The sequence below is a fragment of the Pteronotus mesoamericanus genome, unplaced genomic scaffold (genome assembly GCF_021234165.1).
Source record: "Pteronotus mesoamericanus isolate MK-2021 breed Mesoamerican mustached bat unplaced genomic scaffold, CSHL_Meso_final scaffold_651, whole genome shotgun sequence".
In the NCBI taxonomy this organism is placed as follows: domain Eukaryota; kingdom Metazoa; phylum Chordata; class Mammalia; order Chiroptera; family Mormoopidae; genus Pteronotus; species Pteronotus mesoamericanus.
This window is the reverse complement of record NW_026555325.1, coordinates 43001175-43028945: the sequence shown is the minus strand read 5'-3', so window position 1 is coordinate 43028945 and position 27771 is coordinate 43001175. Positions and strand designations below refer to the sequence as shown.

Genomic DNA, 27771 nt, shown 5'->3' with positions numbered 1-27771 from the left:
GACTATTCTGTAACTACTAATTTTTATCTCTTAGTCCCTTCACCATTTTCACCCATCCTCCAAATTCCCCCTCACATCTGGCAACCATCAAAATGTTTTCTGTATCTATGAGTCTGTTTCTGTTCTGCTTGTTCATTTATTTATTATCATTTTATCATTCATATTTTTTATCTTCTTTTTCCCTTGTTCTTAAAGAGAACCCTTTATCATTTCATATCATACTGGTTTGGTGGGGATGAAACTCCTGTACCTTTTTCTTATCTGGGAAGCTCTTTATATGTCCTTTGATTCTAAATGATAGATTTGCTAGGCAGAGTAATCTTGGTTGTAGAAAAGCACCCTTTGCATTTTATTGATAAAAATTAATATCTAAAACTCAACATAGGTGGGGAAAAAACTCAACACAGGCAACCTAAAACAGTAAGATTAGATAACATAAAAGTTAAACTGCTAAAACAATTATTATAAACAAGTGATGCAGAGAGATCTGACCAGATCACTGGGGAAGAGTAGGGAAGGGCCAGAGGAGGAGGTTGCCAGAGGCACTGGTAAACAGGCTAGGACAAGGCTGGCTGAGAAGCTTAACATCTCTCCAGTGCATGGAATTATGAGCCAGAAGATTTAAAATAAAAGCAGGCCAGAGTCTGGCTTTCTGTCTCTCTTCCTCAAGGATGCCTGTATGATCGTGTTGCTGCTGCCTGCATTCCCCAAAGGATGGTATTTTGGATGGGAGAAGAATCTCCTAGGCACAGCCTAGGATTGGGCTGGCCTGGCAGAGGGTGGCAGAGTTATTCTTCTTTGGGTGCTCTGGAGGCGATGGGATCTGAGGCAGAAACTAGCCATTCTTCCAAAATTGTGTAGCTTTTGTATCTTATGTTATTTTAATTTATAAATTCATTTGATAGAAATAAGATAATTAAGAGCTCATGGGGGGAATGACAGGGGCCCTCAGGAATTAGATTTTAGCCTTAATTGATAGGCTTAAGTGATTAAAGCTGTAACTAAACAGTTAAATATTTTAGCCTTAACTGATAGATTTCAGTGACTAACGCATGTAGAAAGCTGTGATTCCAAAACTGTAGCCTTTGACTAAAGACTCCTTTCCTTTATCACCAAAACTTTGCCTCCAGAATTTTTCCTAGAGGGTGGCGGTGGGCAGCAGGACCCCACTTTTGTTCAGTAACATAAGCACAAAATGGCAACTATATAATTTGAAAGATGTTGCTTTATATCTAGAGGGAAAATAAAATTCTGGTTAGTTGTACACTAAAACAGAAGCTATTTTAATACACAATTAGCATTTTGTTTTTAAAATATTAGCAGTTGGACTCAATGCAAAACCTATGATAAACAATATACTATTAACTATATTACATAATGGGCAGCTGCCATTACTACCTTCAGTTTGTACATACATTTGAATTTCCATTTGAAATTCAAATAGAATGAGATCAGCATTCAGAATTTCAATATCCTTACCCAAAGAGAGATCAGGCTTTTGTATTCACTTCCAGGGAAGTAATCCCTAAATCTTTGGAAAGTTCTGCTTGATAAGTGTCTTTCTTTGGCCAGGGGCTGGTGGCCATGCTAGGTAATCTAATGATATGATTCATGATGGAGGCATTGGATCTTGCAGTTTTAGCTCTACATCCAGAGGAGTTAGACCCTGAAGTTGACCACATGGGTGGTCCACCACCTTTACATGACCCAGTTCTGGCAAAGGGTCTAGACACCAAAGCTCCAGCGATCCACGTTGGTTGCAATATTTTGTGAGTGTTGTCAAACGACCTCACCGGAAAAGTTAACATTGTCCCAGACACTAGTCGGAGAGAACTGAAAGTTTTGTATGGACATTACTTTCCTGGAATGCCTCTTATACCTCTTCTCTTGGATGATTTTAACCTGTATCCTTTCATTGAAATAAACTGTAACTGTGAGTATAACAGCTCTCTCTGAGTTCAGTAGTCCTGGCAAAATATCAAAATTGAGGGTGGTCTCGGGAACCCAAAAGTTGCATTTTGTAGCAGAGATGGTGGTCTTGAGGACACCTGAATTTGCGATTGGTATTAGAAGTGAGGGTAGTATTACAGATTTTTCCTAATTTTGAAAATATCTAAATTACTTTAATTCTCATATTTATAAGGGTATACTTTTGTATAATATTTATTAATTATATCCATTGGTCACTTCAGCAATGTACTGCTGAATTAAGTATTATAATTAAGCCCATTTTACAGATAGGGCAACTGAAATGGCTAAGTAATTTGTACTCTGTCATTGTGGTGGATATTACCTATATTAACTTAATGATGTCATTGATGTTGCACATAATAAACATTTCTGAGTTAATAAAAGTGGAATATAAGACATATACTATTACTGAATTTTAACTTTACAAACAAAAATACTAAAACTTTAACAGAGAAACTCTTCTCTTGCCCAAATAAGCAAAATAATATATGACTCAACTCTGTTTCTAAAACATATTTTATTAACTTTTCTGAGGTTTTACTTATTTATAAGGAAATGAAATTTTAGGGAAAAAATAGAACTCTGGTGTTATGTTTGGGAAACAGAAGGTTTGGCTTCTGAAATACTCTGTGTATTGAGACCTGTTCTCCAGAGTCATCAGCAAGTCAGAGAGCAGACTTTGTATGGTATCCAATAAATGTATTGCATAAGCAGCAAATATCAAGATGTAGATACTGGTACTTCTTAACATCCTCCTTAACTCCCTCATTTCCCTTGTTTATGGAGATCTCATGAAGCAGTTGGGTATTTCTCGAAAACATTCACCTGGTTTTAATCACATTTAATTTCTCTACCAGGATTCACATGAGCCCTATTCTGAAGGAAGGTAACCAAGAGAGTCTTAAAATATATAATACATATGAAATTTTACTTACAATTTGACTGAGGGTCACTAATCATGGCACTAATGCAGCACAATTGGAGACTATGAGTCCCTTGAAAAATTGACATTAAAAAGTGTAAAATAAGTGTCAGGATTCATTTCCCAAGACATGAACACAATTATTAAAGACTGTTGTTTAACATACAGAAAAATAACAAGTGATATGACAATTGTGTTTCATCTCCTATTTTAACAAATTTAAAAAACTGAGTTAATTTTATAAGGAAAATTATATTTGAATACAGCAGTAGATGTTAGAGAATGTTTTCACTGACTCTAATGTTATTCAGATAGTGATTACTTAAGTTTGACTTAAAAACGACTGGGGCATACAAGAACAGACAAAAAGGTTAAAACATTCGAAGTTTGAAAATGGGGGAAATGAAGTATTGGAACATTGAATGATAGGAAGTCGCTGTTTTATTTACTTATTTGGCAACACTGGCGCAATGAATATTTATGAATAGTATGTTTGGTAATCACACAAATAAGACAATTAATAGTGAATATTCTTAGTATTTAAGCTGTTTAAATCACATATAACTAAAACAGAGTAAATTGTTAATCTTACTTGGTGAATGAATGAATTTTTCTGAGTGTATAATCAGTTACATAATACCTTATAAAATGTGGCATATTAACCTAACTAAAGTAGTAAAAAAAAAAAACTTTCATTTTCTGTTCATATAACTATTTCCCATGTTAATCATGTTAGCTAAAATAAGACCTCAAGCTTTGAATTTAGTCAGCACAATAAAAAGTTTACTGGATCAAAATTCTTATTGTTTGTACAATAATCAAATTGCAGAATCATGTGTAAAACTTCAGACACATTTATTTTCTAATTTGAATTAATGCCCCCCTAATGAAAGATAATAAATGAATGATTTGATACCACAGTGTTAATTAAATTTTAATAAATAATTATTTTCATGTTTTTCTCTGTAGAAGTTTGTCTCTATGTTACTTATATCTGCAAAACATTCATGAAATTATGACAAACCCAGTTCTCTTTTACCCATAGTGATTTTTTAAAGTGTTGCTTCAATTTATTTTTAATTTTCATCATTCTGTTATGCACATTGTATTTCCTAAATTTTTCATGGACAAATGATTTTACAGTTACACTGAAGTCCTAGATTGAACCTCTTTTTGAATTTCACATATTATTTTGACAATTCTTTGGAGTACTTGCCAAAGATAGGGCTCTTTGAATCACCAGTCCTTTAGATACACGGAGGAAAGTGAAAGCAGTGAAAGGACTAAAATGAACACATTAATGCTAAATTGGTCAAGGGGGTGCAAAATAAAGTTATGTGCTGATTTACTACAATGCCACCGTGCCTTAGTAGGGTAGCCTTAGGTAATCTAATTTCCCTACAGAAGGATATCAGATATAATTTCATGTCAACATAGTCGATAAATTTTTAGTTTCCCAAAATTTGTAAAAACTGCTCCCACTGCTCCTGAATCTGGACAACCTGGATAGATAAGTCCAAGTTTATACATTTAGGGCCTTCATCCTAAATAATGTTCACCCATCAAAATCTCAAAGTTTTTTTTATCCTTCTTTTACTTCCTTGCCTCTAATGTCTATGGCTTTTTTCCCATTGTAATTTTCTTGTCATTAACTTTCTGTCTTTTTGGATCTAATTTTCTTATTTTTGAGTAAATATATTTGCTCTTCTCAAAAGCAGTTCTAGTCCCTTATCCAATTAATGCTTATTCAGGTCAAAGAGTTTATTCAACTAGGCTAAACAAATGGACTTTGTCACTCTGAAAATCAGTCTTCTGGGTGAATGCTTACTAAACCTTCGTTTTGATGTATTGCATGGAGCAAAAAAATTTGAAATAAGTATTAGAAAGAGCAATGGACAAATTTATTGATTAAAATAAAGTCTACACTGGGGTAATCAAATCATATATTTTATTTTAGTGTGGAGAGTCGTTAGCGATGATTATATAAAATGTGGCTAAAATAATAACACAAGGTTCTACAACAGAAATAACTAATGTGATTTTCATAATTTGATATAAATGTTAGCAAAACCTATAACAAACCTTAGGCTTAATGATAAATAAATGTTAAATACATTCTCTTTAAAACTGAGTGAAAAAAGCAAAGATGTGTGTTAACACCTAAGCTTTTTAATATACTACTGGGGGTCCTGGTCATCACTATATGGAAAAATAAGAAAAAAAAACACAAGGTCTACATATTAGAAGGGAAGAGAACTCATGATTTATAACTAATAAAATCATCTTACTAGAAAGTACATTCATCAATATTGAAGTAAAATGCAAAGTGATATCAAAATACCAAGTATCATTATTATACTACAAGTAATAGTAGTCTCAGCATACGTAATATATACTATATACATTTGCTTACTTATATTAAGTATAATATTAAGTATATTCTAGTACTAGAATATTAAGCACTGTATCCTTTATTTTCATAAGAGAATAGGTATTTTAAGTTCAAATCTAGCATGGATAAAATATCGAGCAAAAATATTATCAATAGAGTGCAATTGGCAAGGTTGACTCCGCCTCACTATCCTAAGATATTTGTAAGGCCATGATTGCACAGGATCACCCCTGTTGCCCTAGGCTGTGTTTTTTCATCCTGTGGACAATATATTAAGAGCTGAAGTTGTAACCTGGTCATCAAGGGGCATGTGGATGTGTTGGAAAGAATCTTGGAGGAGACTGAACATCAAAACTGAAGGACATAAAAAGTCTTATGCAATCAGTCAGCCAACTTTCACACAGGATCTTGTCCATGCTCCAGTTCCAGTAAATTCACATCTCATGTCAGATTGCAGTGAACTACAATGCCAAGGGACAGTGTGGGATTATTTATCCATCCCACTCTGTCTCTTTGCCTGGGTAGTAGTGGAGGCTGAATACATAAAACCTTTTTAAAAAAATCTTTTTTACTTCACCATTTCCCACAGACTTCTTTCATATTCAGAGTTCTGCCACTAGTGAAATATATGCATATTTCCATTATTTTCCTCCATTTGATTTACATTCTTAGGAAAGAAAATGTAAATTAGCACTAACTGAAGACTGCCTTAAGAGCACTTTGTTCAGCATTAATCTTCAAATACCATGCTTTTACCTTCAGCTCTAAGTACTACAAATTTATTTCATAGGTGTATGTCATGTTTTTTGGGTAATATGTTCCTTTATTGACCAATACTTTAATTGTATTTATAGTCTGATTTTAGACCTATGGAAAGAAAAAAGAATGATTTCTAAAAATGCATTTAAAAGTAACAGAGTCAAGGAAAATTGTCTTTCTAGTAGATTACTTAGAAAACAGCTTAAGTTTCTAAAATTACAAACTTCTTAAAATTGAAGTGAGGAAATAATTCCTAAATTTTAGCTGAATCTCAATATAAAGATTTTTAGGCATTTGGTCAAATAAGAGTAACCATACTGGTAGTTACACCAATGGCACTAAATAATATTTATTAATCTTTTATTATGATACAGGGTCAATGCAAGTAATTTCCATGGTGTATATTCATTACATTAATATTTAAGATGAATAAATTAAAAGGAAGTCACATCCTCACATCAACAATATCTGGTATTCACTGATCACACAGGGTGATTTATTTTTGTGTTTGCTTTTGAATAACTCAGTATGCCATATGGTTTTCCATAGGCTTGGCCTGAGAATATAGTGTTTTATATTGGCATGACACATTTGTAAAGATGTCTAGACATTATAGTAATAAGTGCTATGTAAATACACAGAGTTGAGAAAAAAATATTTTACTAACAAAATAATTTCTACATTCTACATTCAACATCTAATTAAGCACCTCCTTTCCATCAAATAAATACATCTTTTTTTCAGTTTTGCATTCGATAATTTTCAGAGCAACACTCTTTTAGATTAGTTGGGCTTTGTAAATTGGCTTATAAGGGATAACACTGAGAAAACTGAAATACTTTAAAGTGATTTTGAAAACAAAAAGCTGAGTGATAAGCTGAACCAATGGAGTGGTTTGAAATCATGAATTCCATTTCAAATGTACTGTTTTTTAAAAATGACTTCATTGTATATTTTATGGGAGATCAGGTATTCCTTGCTAAGCTGAAATCCTCTAATTCCCTAAAAATAATATTCCATCAAGGGGAATGCAAGATTAGTGAAGATATTAAGACATTGGGATTATTTTCTATTTTTCTTAAGCAAACCAAGCTAGATCTCCATGCTCTTTTTGAAAATTCAGAGGTACAAAGGAAACATCAGCCACCTAATCTGTTACTCCAATCCTTTTTGGAAATTGTGCTGGTTTATTTTTCATATTCCTGTTGCCTATGAGGAAGAACATTTTCTCTTAGTGTCACAAATGATTAAGAGAGTTATGACAGAGCCCATGTGACTCAGATTTCTGCACTTAAGGATTGGAGCACAGCGCATCTTTGGAAAGAAGTGTGTCAGATTAGAAGGAATCTCCAGGTGCACAGTCCTTACGCCTTCCCCCCCTCCCCAGTTTTAATGAGCTATAATTGACATACAACATTGTATACGTTTAAGTTGTACAGCATAATGATTTGATAGAATCCACTTCTGCCCAACTGGGAAACCTAACCAGAAAATCCAGGCAGCCATAGAGCCCATCCTACAGATGCACATGAGCAAGGGACCAGTAGTCTTTGCACTTTCTTAATTTCCCATTCTGACATCATAGGCTTAATGCAGGAAGCAGAGTGGATATATCCCGACTACTATGGGAAGCAGAGTGGATATATCCTGACTGCTATGGGAACTTGTATGCTAGGGCATAGAAGTGATAATGCACATTGACTGATGTCTACCATTTAGTGATTTGAGTTTTCCCATTCGTTGTTACTAAAGCATCCAACTATGGCACAGCTTAAAATGGGAGATCAGCTTTCAATTTTGTGTATTCCCACATAATGTTTTTTGTCTTTATTTTATATTATTTTTATTGTATATTTTATGCTATTACAGTTGTCCTACATTTTTTCTCTTCTCCCCCCTCTACTCAGCTCACCTCCCACTTCCATAATCATTCCCCCACTCACACTCACTCTCCCACATAATGTTTTATTAATAATTACATGGTAGATGACTGTTTATATTAGGTATTTTAAAATGCTTGTTGAGTACTGGCCTGTGTGGCTTAGTTGGTTGGAATGTCTTCCATAAACCTGAAGGTCATGGGTTCTATTCACCATCAGGGCATGTGCCTAGGTTGCGGTTCAGTCCCCAGTTGGGGCATGGACGAAAAGCAACCAATCAATGTTTCTCTCTCACATGAAGTTTCTCTCCCTCTCTCCCCTTCCTTTCCCCTCTCTAAAATCAATAAGCATGCCCTTGGGTGAGAATATATATCCATAAGTTTACTGTGTTTTATTTCTGGTGACTTCATCAATTATGTGTTCCCTATCCATAAGAACAGCATATTTAAATACTTTTCTAATTTTATCTTGTTTTTAACACTACTAAATATTTAATTTTAATGCTCTATTCAAAAGTGTTACTCAAAGTATTCTATCCTGACTGCTATATATTGGTTTTTTCCTGTCATAGTATTTGTTGTCCACAGATGTTGACCACACAAAATTGTTTTTAATATATTCTCAGTTCACAGATTGTGTTTTCAATTTACTATTTTTTATGTTCTTGAGCAAGTTATTTTCTGAGTTTCATTTGCAAATGCCCATAATAAAAATACCAAATGAAATTCTGAATGTAAAGTATCTAGTGTGAGATATGACACATTATAGATGCTCACAAACTGGTAACTCTCTTCATCATATTTGACTATAAGTAAAAGTCTTTGGTGTAATTACATAAATAACATTTGGCATTCAAATATCCATTATGAAATCCTATAGCATCACATGACATAATTTTTCCTGATAATGTTTAATGTTATGACACATAAAATGATTTCTATTTGTGTTTAAAATATCTCCTCTGGTATATTGTTAAAGTCAATCTATAAAGTAGTACTAAAATAGTGAGTTAGAAGTAATTTATCCACTACAGACAAAGTAGGAGAATCATAAAATTCACATTATCTTATGAAAAAGTACTTAGAATAAATTCAGCACCATAGATTAGTACAAAAACAATGAGACATAAAGAGTTCAGATGACTATCTAAAGTAGGAGTATATTTCATTACTGAAAGAGTAGTCCAATGATATTTAATGACTAATATATTTTGCAATATATTAACACCTTTGACTTTAATTGCTTTGATTAAATTTTAGTACTGAGACAATTCTTTCATATTGCTTCTATTATTTACTTAATGAATAATAAATTCTCCTGGAAAAATACATCTTCTGTGTCATATCAAATTCTGTTAGAAAGGTTAATGTGTTATTTTATAATGCACAAGATGTGCGAGATAGTAAAGTTCTATTCAGACAAGCAGAAATGCCAGGGCATTTTTAATAAAACCCTAGATGAAATGCTAGCATATGTTCTAAAAAAAATAAGTTCCTTTTAAGAAAATGCAAAGAAAGTGTTATGTTTTTCTGTGCTATTTCAGTTACAGATAAGATTTGCTTTGGTGAAATTACCAAGGAAACTATTTTCTAGTTCTACATAATTCCTCAATGTTAGTAATAATGCTAAAGAACTTAAATTCTGAGTTTTATTCTGTCTGCTATTATGTTATATTAACACATTTTATATAAAAACAATTGTTCTTTTAATATGTTTTTCACATAGCCCTTTTTAAAAATAAATTTGAGGAATATGAAACTTAGGTTTTTAATTCACAATTCTTACAATATGTATACTTTCTATGATATAAGGCAGTCATACCCAAGGGATACAACTCTATATTTTTCCAAAAGTAATTTTTAGAACTATAGTTACATAATTAGTATAAGTTCTGGGGATGGTGCAGGAGGAAGATGGATAACAGGTATCATTATTATTATTTTAATAAAAATTATATATGAGTTATTTAAGATGTTCAACATTATTTTATAAACATATACATATTCATAATGAAATGAATACCGTAGGTAGCTAATTAACATATTTATCCTTTCACATAGTTATGATTTTTGGTGTGTAGTTAGAGCACCTGATATCTATTCTCTTAACAAACTTCAAGTATCTGTTACAGTATTAACTATAGTTATTATGCTGTACATTAGATCTCTACACTCATTCATCCTACATAACTGCAGTTTTGTGTTCTTTGATCAGCATCTTCTCTTGTCCCTCACCTTCCTGCCCTTGGTAACCACCTTTCTACTCTTTGATTCTATTTATTTGGCTTTTTTAGATTCACATATAAGTGAGATAAGTTCTTTTTCATTGTTATTCTTGAAACCTACTGATAAAATTACTTATTTTCTTGCAACAATGTAGAATGTTTCTTAACTTTAGTACAAAAATCTGGTTTTAGTCTGGATCTTTTGTCATCCTATTTCTTCAGTTCCTGGATAACTTATAATAAACTTAACATTTTTTCAAACATCTATTCAATATTTTAAAAAGACAAAGTATTTCTTACCTATTTGGAAATCTGTTTCTATAAAAGTGAATATTTTCTTCTGATATAAAATACCTTAAGACCACAATGAGGTATCAGTAAACATCTATTAGAACAGCTAAAATAAAACAATGGTGATAATATCAAATATTGATGAGGATATGGAAAAAGCTCTCATATACCATTGCTGGTAGAAATGTACAATAATACAAACAGTCTGGAAAATGGTTTGACGAGTTCTTAAAACTCCCAAAATATAGATTTCATATAATCTAGCAAATGTATTTCAGGGCATTTATCTGAAGAAATTAAAATCTATGTTAACACACAAAATACATAAATGGTTGTTTATAGCATTTTTAACTTTATTTTTATTGTTAACACTGTTACGTATGTCCTCACCCCCCTCTTTTGCCCACCTCCACCCAGTCCCTGCTCCCCCTTCCCTCTGGCCATCACCACACTGTTGTCTGTGTCTATGAATTATGCATATATGTTCTCTGGCTGATCCCTTCACCTTCTTGCATCCATTCCCTGGATTCCCCTCCATTTGACAGATGTCTGTCTGTTTCCTGCATCTGTTTTTCTGCTTCTTTTTTGTTTGATCATTTTTGTTCATTAGACTCCACATATAAGAGAGATCATATGGTAGTTGTCTTTCTCTGAGTGGCTTATTTCACTTAGCATAATAATCTCCAGTTCCATCCATGCTGTCTCAAAAGGTAAGAGTTCCTTCTTTTTCACAGCCACGTATTATACCATTGTGTAAATGTACTACATCTTTTATATCCTGTCTTATACTGATGGGCAGTTTTATTTGCAATAGCTCCCAAACTGGCAGCAATCAAAATTTCCTTCAGTAGGTGAATGGTTAAGCAAACTTTGGTCTGTCCAAACTATTGAATACCACTCATCAAAGAAAGCTATCAACTATTGATAAACAACAACTTCAATAGATCTCAAAGACATCATACTGAGTGAAAAAACAATGTCAAAAGGTCACATAATGTATTCTTTCATTTGTATAACATTCTTGAAAAAAATTATAGAAATAGAAAGCACATTTTTGGTTGCCAGGATTAGGGATAATGGTTGGATGAGGGGGTTTGTGTAACTATAAAGAAGTAGCATGAAGGAAAACTTTCAGGGATGGGGTGGTTGCACACATTTATCCACATAGTAAAATGACATACAACTTACATGTACTTTACATCTTTGTCATATTCTGGTTTTAATATTGCACATGGTTATGGGAGATGCAACCAATGAGAGAAAATGAGTGAAGGGTACACCGGAACTCTCTGTATTATATTTTTGAAACTTCCTTTGAGTCTATATATATATACAAGTAAAAAATATGAATTTCTAATTAAAAATGTGGGGCAGTGGAAGATTATGATTGGAGGTAGGAGAAGTTTATTCAAATTAGTATGAGTCATGTTAGATTTACATTCATTTATCTCCCTATTGTAAGAAAAAAATTTATTAGACATGATAAACACAGCATTTTACATTTTATTAAAGAATAGAGAATTCAAGAACTTGCAGATATAGAATTGTTTTCAATACCTTCATCACAGCAGTAATAATAAGATAATGCTATATCTTAATACTTACCAATTTTTTCATGCTCCAATAGCACATTCTATGTATACTTGTAGCAATTTTACAGCTAATTACTGTTATTCCCATTTTTAGAAAATGAATATGAATTTAGAAAAGCTAAGAAATTTCCAAAGGTCATTATAATTTTAACAGGCAAAGCTAAGACTGAAATGTTAAACTGTCTGATTCCAAGGTCCTAGCAGCTAAACTAACCATGGTACATTTGGTGATAAAAGTTTTAATTCTTAAAAAGCTCTAAATGTCCCAAAGAATAACTCCATGCATTCGATGAAATTTTTAATATTATTTGCATAAAATAGAAGTGAAACTGTTTTACCATACTTGTATCTTATACTTTAAGCCTTAGCCTAGTGCTCTAAACCCACCAATTTTATTTTATATCTCTGACTAAATTTTTCAAATATTGATATTCTTGCTTGTAAATTTACTTTCCTAACTGCTCAACAAACTCTCGTTCATCCTTCCACCCCTACTTTATCTGTTCTGTCCCTATACTATGTACTCATTTTCAATATTGATCAAATTGTAATTAATTTATTTACACATCCTTCCTGATGAGTAGATACTAAGGTCAGTTGGGAGTGAAACTGTTTCCTATGCATATTTGTGGAATCTGTACCAGGTATGTATATAGCAAAGCTTGGTGAATGACTTAGTGACTGGTACATAATTGGCCACTGTCAGCATTAGTATTTTCTTTTTAATTTGAGTTGTTTCCTAAGCAGTTTTATTTAACTCACATCTTTCTAAGCACTCTCTTGCTTCTGTGTAGCACTGTGTTGAGAGACTCTCTGATTTTTTGCCTGATTTCCATTATATGTAATTCCATCACAACCATAATGCCCTTCTGCTTTCCAAGGGAAATACCATGATTTCAAACTTACATTCTTTCAAATTGCAGCAACTATAATTGGCTCTCCACTTATAACTCAAATAAATGTACATAGAGCATCACATCTATATACCCTATATATATTCATTTCCTTCCATAAGACAATGAGCGTACTTCTAAGTCATTTCTTATTCCATCTTATAAGAATTTTTGCACAATTTTATTAATATGCTTTTTTCACTTGAGGAAAGATTATAACAGCCTTTTTCTGGTACATAGCTTTGCACAAATTTACTGTGTACATAATTGTTGAGAGATATTAGAGAAGGTGGAAAAGTGAAGCTAAAACAGGAAGAAGAAACAAAAAAGTATGAGGGATATGAAACATGACCAAAAATATGTTGAATCTCACAAGCTCAATGTTATAAAAGGATTATGAAAATTTCTAATACTACACAATGATTTATGTTCATTTTCAAAATAATGTGCCATTAAAGTTTTTGCAGAATATGAGACTTAAAATCTATTAATCAATCTATTCATCCATTCATCTAATCTATCATCAAAAAATTTTTAATAAAAGAAAACAGATAATTTCTTAAATATAAAAATCCTCAAATTTCTAGACCATTACAAGCCAACTTATTCTTGGAAACACTGCAGGTATTATTGCTAATCTTGTAGTTTTTCTATGCACTGTACAATATTGCCACTTAACTCTATGGAAAACAGTTGTTTTCACAGTAATTGAAGTGTACATTTAAGAGAATAATATGTAAAGTGAAAGAAGTAAGATATATTTGAAGTAAATAGTTTACTTAAAAAATACCCTCATTATAGTGTATATCAGGGTTTTTAGAATTTCAAAAGAAAATATTAAAACGTACTGTTGAGATTTATATTGTCTGTAAAATAAACTGATATCCCTACATAATAATTAGTATCAATATCTTTAAGTATATTATGCCTAAATTAATTTTTATGACCTATGTAAAATTAAAATTTTTTAATCAAAGCATACCTTTTTAAATACCTTCTTTTTATGAACAAGTTTTATCTTTAATCATTTAAAGATAATATTGAACTATAAAATAACTTTGTTCTGTAAGAGAGAAAAATAATTTTTTCTTAACCCTTTTAGGTTCTTGGATGAGACAACTCCTATTCTCCCATGATGCATAATAAAAGAAAGATTAATAGGAAAAAAAAAAACAGAAGTTTTCTGGAATGGCTCAACCCATCACTTTAAATGCCATTATTAGGTAAAGAAAGAAGATTATGTGGAAGAATGAGGAGCAAGTTATAGGAGGTATCAGGAAAGGACAGTATACAAAAATATGGTTGTTATGCAGACTTAAGTCTATGTCTTTTCTATGGATAAAGAGTTTCTAGACATTTACACATTCTCCTCTTCCTGGTGCAGAGAGGGAGACACACAATAGGAGACTTTCTTTAATGTAAATTTCTCTTAGAAAATGGTAATGTCTACTGGATTTTCAAAGCTTCTCCTGTATATTCTTTCTTAAAAAATGACCTCTCCAACATAATCTGTAGGCTAAAGGGGCGCATTTTGGAATGGGACATTCTGCTCCCCTCCCCTTCCATTTAGAGAATATCTTCCTGTGCCAATCACAATGAAATACATGTGCTGCCAAGTATGTGATATGTGTCAGAAAATGCAGTTTTTGCAAATGTCTTCCATGTAGACCTTTTACCATTTAACTGTATGATTTACTTAAACATAGTTTTAGAATGATTTTCTATTAAAAAAAGAGGAAAAATTCTTTAATGTGGTTATGTACATACTTTATCTCCTGGACTTGTGATAACTTTAAAATCATACAGGGCTATTTAACAGATTATCTGTGTTATTTTATACTTTCTCTAAAAATCCACAGTAAAATCAATCCAGCCCTCTAGATTCTGTATTATGCCAGATGGTGTCTTCACAGTAATATGTTCTTAAATTGGATGATTACTTTAATAGCCTAGCAAAGTTATGCTGTTTTGAAAGGCTGCACACTGTAAATGAAGCCTAAACTTTCCTATAAGTTAAATACTATTAACAGTTTTAAAGCCATTTGAAGATCTCCCTCAATGTCAAAGTTTTATACTCTGATGAAACTTTTTAGGGGCAGATTATTTTTGCAGAATTTGTTTCAATGTAAAATTGATGATCACATCTAGAAACGATAAAACGGAATTTTATCTGTATGGATGTATTTGTAACATTCAAGTTATCAATATACAAATCAGAAGTGATAATTTCCATTGTTGAAGTATATAATTGACATTATTTGACATTCAGAATATAATGGCAACTTCGCAGAAACTTTATTTCTTTAATATGACCTCTTCTCCTTTCTGTCCTTTTGATTCAAACTGACCTCATCCAGCCTTAAAACACCTCGACTTACCTGCCTCCCTCCTTCTTTCCTTGTACGGCCATTCCTTAATCATTAAGCCCTCGGGCAAATGAGGTTCTGGTCCTTATCAAACATTCTTAAGAACAAAGCATCAGGTCTGTTGACTATAGAAGCAGAGTTTCAGTGAAACTGGAGATAGCATCTAGGCTTCAGTTGTATTTCATCTCGAGACCCAGGCAAGTAGAATGACCCCACATCCTTGTGTAGCCAGACAGAAAAATGCCATGGTTGACATCAGGACTAGAGGCCATGATCACCTACCCCCTGCCCTCTACCTGACTAATTAGTAGGGACCATCACCCTAACTCCCTTAAGTCACCATGATTAACGATTTCTCTCCTATATAATTGGACGCAATCTGGCTTCCTCACCCGGATGTCAGGGGAAGTAAGGTAAGTGATCTCTTAGCCTTGAGACTGGGCCCGGTAAGTGTTCCCGTAGGTTTGAGTGGGCTCGCATGCGCAAAAGCTCGCTGTTCACAACCTGCTGGCTTCCTGCCAGCTTTGTCTGTTTTCAGTATATAAGGGGATAGGAGCTCCCTGCTGGCACAGGAGAGAGAGGACCGGTGACGTGCAGTGTGGCACACGGGGACACGCAGACGTACAGCAAGAATGGACCGCCTACCTTTGAATAAAGGCATGTCACATAACCCAACGGCTCCAGGATTTTTCTTCCATCTGCCCAAATCCTGTCAACCTATCCAGCCTTGAAAGGTTGCAACACAATAATCTATTCCTTAAAAGCCATTGTGGAGCCAGCTTCTAGGGCAATGGCTAGCCTGTGACTCCAGATTTGGTCCCATTTCCTTAAATAAACTTTTATTTTCTTTGCTGCAAACTCCTGCAGGGTTTGATTGTGCTTTGATGTGTGTAGGTGAGCAAACCCTTTTAACCATTTCACCTGTCAATATTGAATAAAGTATTTTCACTTGCTATTTTTGCTGAAGGTAATTTTGGGTAACTCTGAAATAATTATAAATGTATTCATTAAAGAAGTACACTGTTTTTAGTTATAGATATGAAAATTCAGAATCAAATTTCAGTTTTTGGAAACATTCACAGTAGCTTTCATTATACATTCACATTTTCTAAATAACCAATTTTAATGCAAAATTCCTAAAATATACTTTTCAGATGGAAAATTTCTAAATGCACCCTTCACTTTCCAGGAATTTTAATTAAAGCATAGATAGAGAAGAAATATAAACTTCTTTGATGGCTCATTTATATTGTCCCAAATATTGATTACAAAACCATTGTTGAAATTATTTGCTGCAGATGTAGACATGAAAATAAATTATTTAAGCATAGAATAACTGAGACAGCAGTGGTAAGTCTGGTTTTATTTTCACACAGCATTTTGATGTGAAATTTATTTTTGAACAATTGATCCTTTTCTCAAAAACATGAAGTTGTATCATAGACCAAAGCAGTCAACTTTTACTATTGTAAGAAATAACATAAAAGGAGCCACTTGAAAATGGAGTCAGAGCTGCCATCCCAAAGAAACTGCCTCACAGGTCTTATTCTGAAAAGCTTTGTAATGTTAAAACTTGACAAAATGTCCTTAGATTGGGCCTAAAGCAGCAGTGAATTCCAAATACCTCTATGCAAGGATAACAGAGAGCAGATATTAGGACTACTGCTCCAAAAATTAAAGACATTTAAAAATATTAACATTACTATCTTAGCTTATTTGTACCTATAGAAATTCTGTCCTTAGCTTATTAACATCCATAAAAATTTCTTTTTTTTCTATTTATGTAATATTCCCCTCCCCTTTTCATTAATATGCTTTGCCTTTACTTCCTATTCAGAATACTATTTGGGTTTGTGCCTAAATGAGTGCTTGCAGAATAACTATTCTTTTGGATCTCAAATAAAAACTGTTGCCCCTCACTTTGAGCTTTAATTTAATTATTTTTTAATCCCCACCCGAGGACATTTTTTTCTTTGTTGTTTGAGAGAGAGGGAGAGAGGAAAGGGGAGAGAAACATTAATGCAAGAGAGAATCATTGATTGGTTGCCACCCAAACCCACCTGGACAAAGGATTGGTGCCTGGACTGGAGATCACACACGTAAGGACCAGGGGGTGCATATGTCCATGCCAGGACTAGGGATTGAACCCCCAACCTAGGTATGTGTCCTGCCTGGAAATCAAACCTGCTACTTGTTGGCTACTGGACAACATTCCAACCAACTGAGCCATACTGGCTGTCTGGCCTTTTATTTTTTAGGTTAATGCTATCTAGAAAAATTATCTTAACTTTTGCTGTCAATATCCAACTGGTTTCTCAACTTATTAAAAAGTACATGTAATTATGAGTACACTAAAAAAGGGACTATGAATTTCTTTGACACCTTATACAATATGTAATGGAATTCCCTGTTTCTATCAGTTCTTGGTATATAGGGCATCGAAAACAGAATCTCACTTGTGTGAACTCACAATTCTCTCTTCTCTCCCACATCATCTCCAGGAAGAAGTCTATCTTTGACAGATTGGGGTTTTCGAAATTTTCTGTGAAGATTCTGAACTATAGATGAGGTGTGTCAGAGTGTACTGGGACTTGGAGGACCTGAGCCACCGCCTGTGCTGAAACAAAGAGGGTATGCATCACCGACCATGTACCTGACAGGGAGGCTCCCTATTATCGGAGGCAATTGAGGCACAGGCGTCCTCACCCTGCTGAAAACTGGTTGAACCCCCACTGTCCCTTCCCCTCTCCCTTGAGCATTTCCCAGGAAGAAGACCTATAAACCTCCCAAACTTGCTGTCACCAAATCAGTCATCTCTGACCAGAGGACATTATTGTTTCTCAAACACCTACACCCTGGACATCTGGAACAGACTAGTAAGTTGACACCCCTACCCCGGGGTCTGCTCCACACCCTTAAAAACCTCTCTACCCCTTCCCTTGGGGCTGCAGTGTTTGGACTCAGCCCACCTGATCATAATTTCTCCCCTAATAAAAGCCCTTAGTTGGACTTCTCTGGCTCCAGGTCCTTTCATAGCCATCTTGGCTACCTAACAAGGTAAAACACTAAGACACAGGGGCCCTTCTTTTCCCCCTGTACCCTGTTTGTGCCCTGGTGACGTTCTATACCCAGCCAGGCCTTCCTACGGTGCTCATGCCTGTCTAACTGCCTACTGGAACAAAGAATCTAGCTCTCTGATTTTGAAAAGTCAAGACAGGGTTATTGGTAAAAACAACAATAACAAACAGACCTTGAAGAAAGGGGATATGAAGAAATGTCAGAACATTCAAAGTAATGGAGATCTGTATACCATAGCACCTGTCCTTAATAGTAATGTACTGTCTACTTAAAATTTTGCTAAAAGGGTATATTGTGTTAAGTGTTCTTATCACAAAAATAAATAAATAAATAAAGCACACGGGGGGGAAAACCATAATTGAAAGGAATTAGGTTATTTAGAAATAAAACAATTTCAGAGCAGCTGAAGGACAAGAAATATTGAGAAAGACACTCAAAAACCTCCTTTTAAGCAGCTTCATAGTATGATATGAATAGAATTCTCTTTTGCCAATTTTTAACAAATTACAGTAAATAGCTATTCAAATTATTTCATGATGCCTAATTGGTTTGTCTTGATGTCTGACACCAAGACATACACATTAGCATTTGAGGCCTCAAGTTATCTGACTCCTGAGGACTAGGAGACTTTTGCAAATTTGCTTCAAAAAAAAAAAAGTACAAATTCTCTTTACCTTAATCCCATGGGGCATTGGTTATGTAATAGGCTCTTAGTCGGGCTACCACTCTCTTACGGAGGCATACCGATGCGAAAGTGAAACATTTAATAACTGAACCCTTCCAAACCTCTTCCTTCAATATTTTCTTCATTTTAGTATAAAGGAAGGGCAGAGGAAAGCAAGCAATGCCACCTCTTCTTTATCTATGTTCTTTATACAGTTTATCCGATCTTAGTTTATTCTCCTGATAAATTAATATTTACCTGGGTCGTCTTACTGTAATAGTTGAATGGGCTCTGTTGTTTCTTTCAGTGCTCATCGGCAACGCCGCAGCCCCAAACCCACTCTTCACATTTGCTTTTGTTCCATGCTGCAGTGTCAGCATCTTTGAATTAAAATTTTGAGAGCAAGAATCATAAATATCTATTTAAAGATTAAAATTTTAAGAACAATAACATCTTTATCACTGTATTTCGGAGTATGTTGTCCTTTTGCAAGAATGCCATGGGAAAAAAATACCCCATATTTAAATATAATTCAAATTCAGATAAACCAGAATATGAGTCATTGAAAGGCCCCAAAAAGCAAGGGTTTGTGGCCATGTTGGCCTGCTCTAATGATTCTAATAGGTCCATGGTAGAATTTGTGATTTCTGCTTGTGTTTGATTACATATATGGCACATGAGGACATTCACTTTCTTATGAATGGGCTTTGTTACTGATGGTGAGGGGAAGAGATTCCTTCCTAAGTGTACCCTCTTAGCTAATTGAAATAATTCACAAGTTACAGATGTCATCTTTGAAAACAGGCAGTGTTAGCTTTTTTCTTATCAAATTTAAATGTGTTTTAACATAAAATGAAATGAAATATAGTAACTATTATAAAACAGAAATGTAGCTATTAGATATATAAATATTAATGTGTATATAATGATTTTCAAATACTAGAAGAAAATAAAGAAATGTAAATGCTGGCAAGAAGGGAATAGTACATGCATGTGCATGTGATTTGTTTTTGTTGATTTCAGATTGTCAGAGCAAGTGACATGAACAATAAGTGATGTAGGAAGAAGTCATCTGATTCTTCCTAGATGGGTTTTATATTTTAAGTCAGACAAGACAACTATTCAGAACAGATAACTCATTTCCAACACAATTTAACAAAAAAACCACCCTATAATGTACATATTATTCTAGTTAAGCAGAAATGTTTAGAGTTAAAAAATATAATACAGTGAAATAACTTATTAAAGTGTTAAAAATATAATCCATTAAGTCTCTACACTAGTGTTTGCTAAACAAAATCTTCTTGCTCAGCTTATTTTTAGTAATTTTCTGCATATCACTAAAATGTCTAAAAAATAATGTTATTTAATTTCTCATGTGTATTAACTTGAAAATGCAATAACACAAATAAAAATATAATTTCCATCTCAAAAGGCACATTTCTTCTTTTTCATTAAGGACAATTTTTCATTGCCTTGTACTGTATTTATATATAGTCTGTCTGGAAAAAGTATAACCATAGTTAATATAACAAGAATGGTTTGTGTGACATCAATATAACCTGGTAGTCAAAGAGAGTGGGCTGGAATGTACATGCATGAACAGTGACAACTTCGCTATAGTCATCAGTGGGGGCAAAGATGTTGTGAAGATGTTGTTAAGTGAACAAGTGTACTGTGAGGCAGCTGTATTCAAAATGACTGAGTAGAGCAACAAATCTGCATCAAACTTTTCATGAAGCTTGGACATTCCTTCATGGAAACTATTCAGATGACTCAGAAGGCTGCAGCTATGGGCAATGGATGATTGGCAGGTTCATCAAACCTGAATGACATTCTTAGTACACTGGGAGATTCTTGAGATGTTTTAGGCAGGAAGGAAGCATGAGGTGGTTTACATGTTAAAAATCCCATGAGGCTTTTTACTCAGTGAGCAGAGGTTATTTATAGATAGTTTGCATTTCTAAGTAGGTATACATTTATTTGTCATAGATCATAATAGTAAATATTTATTGAGGTGATAATTTATATATTTATATATTATCATCTCAATAATAATAAATTATCATCTCAATATAGATAAATTGAAAATATCTACTTGGATAACTTTGGGGTAAGGAAAGAAAGCCTCCATCTGAGAAAATATTTAAATATTTTCAACTTTATAATAGAATATCGTATTTGGATTTTCAAGGTTAGTTCTAATGAGCCAACATGGGCTTTAAAGCAGTAGATAATTAATAGCTTTGAATGTGTTCATTGCGGTGAAGTAAATAAACCTGGCATTTCAGGTAAAAATTGTAATATAAAAGGTTATATACAATGACTTTTGCTACACTGAAATTATTTATTAAAACTATTGAAATACATACATAAACTATGCCTAATTTGTTGCCAAGATGTACATGCAGTTCTACTTCTGTTTTGTAAAGGAAGTTAGTAAACATACAGCGATACTGGAACTCATTTTCTACAAAAGTTCTAAATGATTTGACACATGAGTCAATGACATACATAAAGGTGAATACTATGACTACCAGGTAGCAAATAGACATTGGAACATAGAATGCAAACAAAATACTTCAGTATATATAAGTGAGAGGATATGGCCAATGCTTAGCCTTAAAACTTAGCAGTTCTGCTGCCTGTCAGGTGATACAAAAGATAGGAGATAGTTATCTGGAGCCTCCTGGGCTCTCAGTGATATCAGACCAGGTAACTCTTCATCATCTACATGTCATTAAAGCCAAGTGCTCAATCATCTGACCAATAAGCCATATAGTTGGAAATGGACAACAATACTACCTCATGAATTGGAAGAGGTTTATATGAAAGCAGCCCTAAAGGCACAAGTAAGTTACATGAAAAAGTGGCCCAAATGCCCATGGTGTGCATTCCTGCTATACTATTTTCTGTCTCTCGGCCTGAATGTATGGCCTTATGGGAAATTCCCTTGGACCAGCTAACAAAGCAATGACAAAAAAGTCTGGGGAAAAAAGTATATGGATAGAACTCTCCAAGTAGGCAAAAATGTGAAATATCTACATCCTAGGTGAATAGTCACCAAAGGATTACCTCAGCAGAGAAGGATTTTAATAATTAAGTGGACAGGGGATATAAAACAGCATAAAAAATGTAGTCAATAATATTGTAATAACAATGCATGGTGTTAGGTGGGTCCTGGAAGTATCAGGAGGAACACTGGAAAGTACGTGATTGTCTAACCACTACACTGCACACCTGAAACAAATCCAAAATAATATTGAATGTAAACTGTAGTTTAAAAAATGTAGAAAAAATTTAAAATAAAACAATAATTAAGTGGGTAGGATGACTTGTTCCATGGATGCCAGTTTGTCTATTTCCCCAGTTATCCTTGTCATCATTAAATGGGCTCCTGAACAAAATGGACTTGTTGACAGAGATGAAGATTTAGTCAGTTACCAGTTTGTTGTTCAGTTAACATTCTTCAACAACAACCACTCTTTTCTGTTTTTAAACCTTGAACACTATTTTCTCTCACCCTGACACATGAAATATTCATGTGCCAAAATGTATAGTTACCATGTGTGGAGGGGTGGGGCATTATTTTTGTGTAAAAATTCTATAGAAACTCTCTGAAATGAACTTTCCACCATGTAGCATAATCTTTTTTTGAAAAACATAAATAAGAGGCTTTATAATTCTTTTACAGAAAAGGCATCCCCTGACCTTTTGGCTTACTGCACAAATGACAGTGGTTGTACTCTAATATAGGAAGTAGAAAATATACTTACTAGATATAAAAAATAAGAATATATTCTACATTATATGTTTAGCTACACTTCTTATGTGCAGAGATAGAAAATCTTTACTGATAAAATCAGTGCATTTTGTATTGTACATGTTTAAAACATAATTTAATGTTAGCATTTGCTCAAAAAAAAGTCAACAACAAAAACAACAAAAATAATTTCCAAAGGGAACATTATCATCAAATCAGGATAAACAATGTGATATCATTTTTGTTGCCTTCCATCACCCCATATTCTGATTTTCATACCTTCATATAGTCATTTCTTTCTTCCCACTCCAAATGCTAAGATGCTAATGAAGGTCCTTGCTATTCACCTGCATTATTAAAAAATTTTCTAACTAGGCATCCTGTCTTTAGTATATTTTTCTTGGCTATGTTGACATTTTGGTTTTTCCAAAACATTGCCATATCAAAAAGCTGTACATTTCCCACCTTCTGTGTAGCATTGCTTCCATTCCTAGCTCTACTTAGGGTCTGATCAACCTTAAACAGGTGCAATTTGGCACTGCCTCAATTCTTGCCCAATTTACAATCCAGAAGAGTATTAGCAACTCACAGGGTAAATGTTTAACCAATCTAATTTGAGAAGAGGTGGATAAATTATTCTTCCTTTCTCTTTTCTCTCCATGAGAAATAGCCTAAGACAATTTTTATGGCTTCTCAGGGCATCCCTGTAAGATCTGGCATCAGTCAACCCTTAGAATTGACCAGCTTAGTTCAGCTCTCTCTCTGCCCACTCCTCCTACACATTCAGTTTAATCCCTTGTCCCTCACTTCTGTTCCTCAAGATGCACTCTCTAATAATAGCATATATTATATATATAACATATAATGCACATATAAATGCACATATAAAATAATAGCATACATATATAATAGTAGGCTCTCTTTTCTTAGGAACCCAGGCTAAAACATTAGCTTTGGGCTTTTCATTCTTTCCTCAAAAAACTTTAGTAACACAAGTCTAAACCCCTTAACTCTTTAATTCAAAGGATTTTACAAACTAAGTACTCTCTACCTTTCTGATTTATGTTTTCCCAACCTTTCCACATTAAGTTAACCTAAATTATTATTTTGAGCATCTTTCAACAGAACATATTAATGTACCCTCTCAATGTCATTCTTTTCTCTTTTTCTTTTGAAAATCTTACTTATCCTGTAAGAACTCACTTCCACCCCTTTTAGGAAGCCTTCCTGAAACTCAATCCATGTGCTCTCTTTCTTCTCAAAATCCCCAAAATTATTTAGATGCACTTATCAGCAATGATCTTATCCTGAATGGATTAAAATTGGAAATGTCACTTCTACAGCTCTTTTTAAGGTCTTAATGCAGAGAATCATACTTCATACTTTTCACATCTTTGAAATAAACAAAGTTTACACTAAAAATTTTGTGCTTTTTTGAAATTGTCATATGCTTCTGAGCTTCATCATTTTGATTATTTTGTTTTATTAACAATCAACAAAATTGTTTTCAAAAAGCATTATTTTGGATTTTATGTAAACATAATTTTAAATATGGCATTACCTTCCATGATTTAAATGTACACCCAGTCTCTCTAGACTGTACCATCCATTCAACTTATACAGCTCCTATTTGAAAACAACACTTTTCCCAATTTATCTGTGTGTGTGTGTGTAAACAGTTTCAGCAATATGTTTCTGGTTGTGTTTATTTTAAATCAGACATTAACATTAATATATCCCATTCATATCAGTCAGGTTCGCCACAATAAATAAAACTATAAAAATACTACATTTTATCCACAGTAATTGTGTTCTGAGAAAATATATATGATACTCAGATTTTAATAGTAAGTAGTAGAATTTTCCCATGAAAATTATTTACATAGTAATTTCTTCATGGAAACATAATAGAAAAGAAGCTATCATGCTAAGTCATATTTTTGTGGCAGTCTAATTGCTTATAATATTAACAGGAGCAACTGTGAAAAAAAGAGAGCCAGACACAATATTCTAATATGCATGTTATGATATAAGCATAACAATTAAATACCCCAGATATACAAAAAAATGTTTACTTAATTGTTGTATATCAGTTATAATATTGGCTGGCAAAATGATGACACAAAATTACTTCAAAAAGTTCTTTCTAGAATATATATATATATATATACACATATATATATGTATACACACACACACACACACACATAGAGACACAACAGCTATTTGAATGTACGTAAAAGTGAATCCATAAAAAGTGAAAAAATGTGCCTCAAATATTAACTACCTCAAATGTTAACGATAAATTGCTGTTTTTCTGAATTTTCCTATTCAGTGAGATGTATTGGATTTTTTACATATGTACATGACTGAGAAGCAAAGTAACATTAAATTTATTGCTAAACAGGATAATGTCTTTAATATGAACCAGAACAATTTCTAAACAAAAGTTTCAAGACCACAGTTACTGTTTTAATCACTGTACATTTCATCAGGATGATTTCATAAACACAGAAGGAAAGAAGAGATGGGGAATAGAGGAGAAAGCAGAAGTCAGGATCAGAGGCTTAAGTAGGCAGAGCCGATGGGACACTGAGTTTCAAATCTAAAGAGTAAGTTTTAAAAATCACATGTCAAGGAATGGCTGCTTCCAAACTAAAATATAAGTACACTTAAATTTCACCAAAAAATATTAGGTTCAATTGTCATCATTTCTCCTTCAGCTTAAAACTAAAAACGAATATTTTCTAATGTAACTCTTATCGGCAGAAATAAGAAATGCTTCCTGGGAGTGATGACACTTAAACTGCATCTTAATAATGCTTCTTGGCTGCATAGCAACATATATGGAACAGACAAATGAGAGTTAAAGCTGGGAAAGCAGAGAGGTAGTTGATCATCAGATCCCCAGTATGGATCGTGAGAGATGTTGTCTGTTATCCTATGAGTGATGAAAAAACCATTGTGACATTTAAGCTGTGGAATGACCTATGTACATTTCAGACAGTTTGCTTCAGAAACAGAGTAGACGATGAAACAGTATGCAGAGACACCAGGGTTATTAACGAGTCCTGCATAGTAAGGGACTGGAAACAAGACTCTCAACTCTAATTGATTTCAATAGTTGGTACTTTCCTGCATCTTTGTGTAGTAATATCACTGTTACTCATACAAGAGAATGAAGCATGTCACTTCTTCCTCAAAGGTGTGTATTTTTTAAGAAATTTTTATTCCATTACAGTTGTCCTGCCTCCCCCCCCACCCGCCTTGCTCTCTCCTGCCCCGCGCCCCCTACAGTCAATCCCCACCCCGTTGCCTGTGCCCATGAGTCTTCTAGTCGTGCTCCTTGACTTGCCCCTTCTTCTTCTTTCCCCCATTATTCCCCTTCCCCCTCCCCACCGGTCACTGTCAGTTTGTTCTTTATTTCCAAGTCTCTGGGTAACGACGTTCAGAGTGGAAAAATTCTTTGTTGTCTGAGACTGCCATGAGCATTGCAGGATGTTCCGAATACACAACCTTTCCTACTAAATGTCAGTAGGAAACCCCAGTCAGTGAAAACTTCACCCATTATTATTTACTGAGGCTATTTTACAAATGGTCTGCAGTTGAGAATCATGCCAATAAAAGGCACTTCTCATGAAAGTCACTGCATAGCTGATCCAGACTTCTTTAACTTTTTTGTTTCCTCATAATAGTATCTATTTTGTGGGAGTAGAGGAACAGTGCAGGACATTATACCTCTGTCTGTTGGCAGGTGACTTAAACTTAAAGAAAAAAACTGGAAACCTTTCTAACAAATATGTACTCCAAATATATATATTATGTAGACACAAATACAAGCAATGATATTAATGATGGTAAATACAGACTTATTAGAAACTTTGTATTAAATTTTCTAATTACTTTCAGATTGCAAATTTATACCAGAATGAGAGCTTGTACAATTTAGGACCAACACCAATTTAAGGATGTGTACACTGTGCAGTGTTGGTCCACTCTTTTCTTTAGTGTATTAATACAGTGACTCCCTAATACATCGAATCCAGATGCAAATAATTTTTGACTTGTATATGCCCAAAAATCAGCCTCTTCCTTGTTCCTTGAAGTGGGCTGTGCAGCACTTGTAGAAGAAACCACTATTTCTTCTACAAGTTTGAAAGCACTGGCCTGAAATTTAAGATTAGAGCTTTGGTTATACCCTAAGAATCCCGAAACACCAATTCAAAAGAACGGTGCACTGATGTTCAGGGCAGTGTTATTTAGAATAGCCAAGTGCTTGAAACAACCTAAGTGCCCATTAGTAAGTGATGGATCAAAAAACTGGTACATTTACACGATGGAATACTATGCAGCAGAAAGAAAGAACTCCTAACCATTGCAACAGCATGGATGGAACTGGAGACTATTACCGTAAATGAAATAAGCTAGGCGGTGAAAGACAAATGCCATATGATCTCAGATATAAATGGAATCTAAACAACAAAACAAACAAATGAGCAAAATAGAACCAAAGACTTGGAAATAAAGAACAAACTGACAGTGACCAGTGGGAAGGGGGGAGGGGAATAATGAGGGAAAGAAGAAGAAGGGGAAAGTCAAGGAGCACGACTAGAAGACTCATGGGCACAGGCAATGGGGTGGGGATTGACTGTAGGGGGTGCGGGGCAGAAGAGAGCAAGGCGGGTGGGGGGGGGAGGCAGGACAACTGTAATTGAATAAAAATTTCTTAAAAAATACACACCTTTGAGGAAGAAGTGACATGCTTCATTCTCTTGTATGAGTAACAGTGATATTACTACACAAAGATGCAGGAAAGTACCAACTATTGAAATCAATTAGAGTTGAGAGTCTTGTTTCCAGTCCCTTACTATGCAGGACTCGTTAATAACCCTGGTGTCTCTGCATACTGTTTCATTGTCTACTCTGTTTCTAAAGCAAACTGTCTGAAATGTACATAGGTCATTCCACAGCTTAAA

General features: G+C 34.0%; 1 protein-coding gene across 1 annotated transcript in view; it reads right to left on the bottom strand.

Annotated features, from left to right (window-relative positions):
* ZNF804A (zinc finger protein 804A) overlaps window positions 1-27771 on the bottom strand; it is a 261475-nt gene that overhangs the window by 137983 nt on the left and 95721 nt on the right. The window lies entirely within an intron of this gene.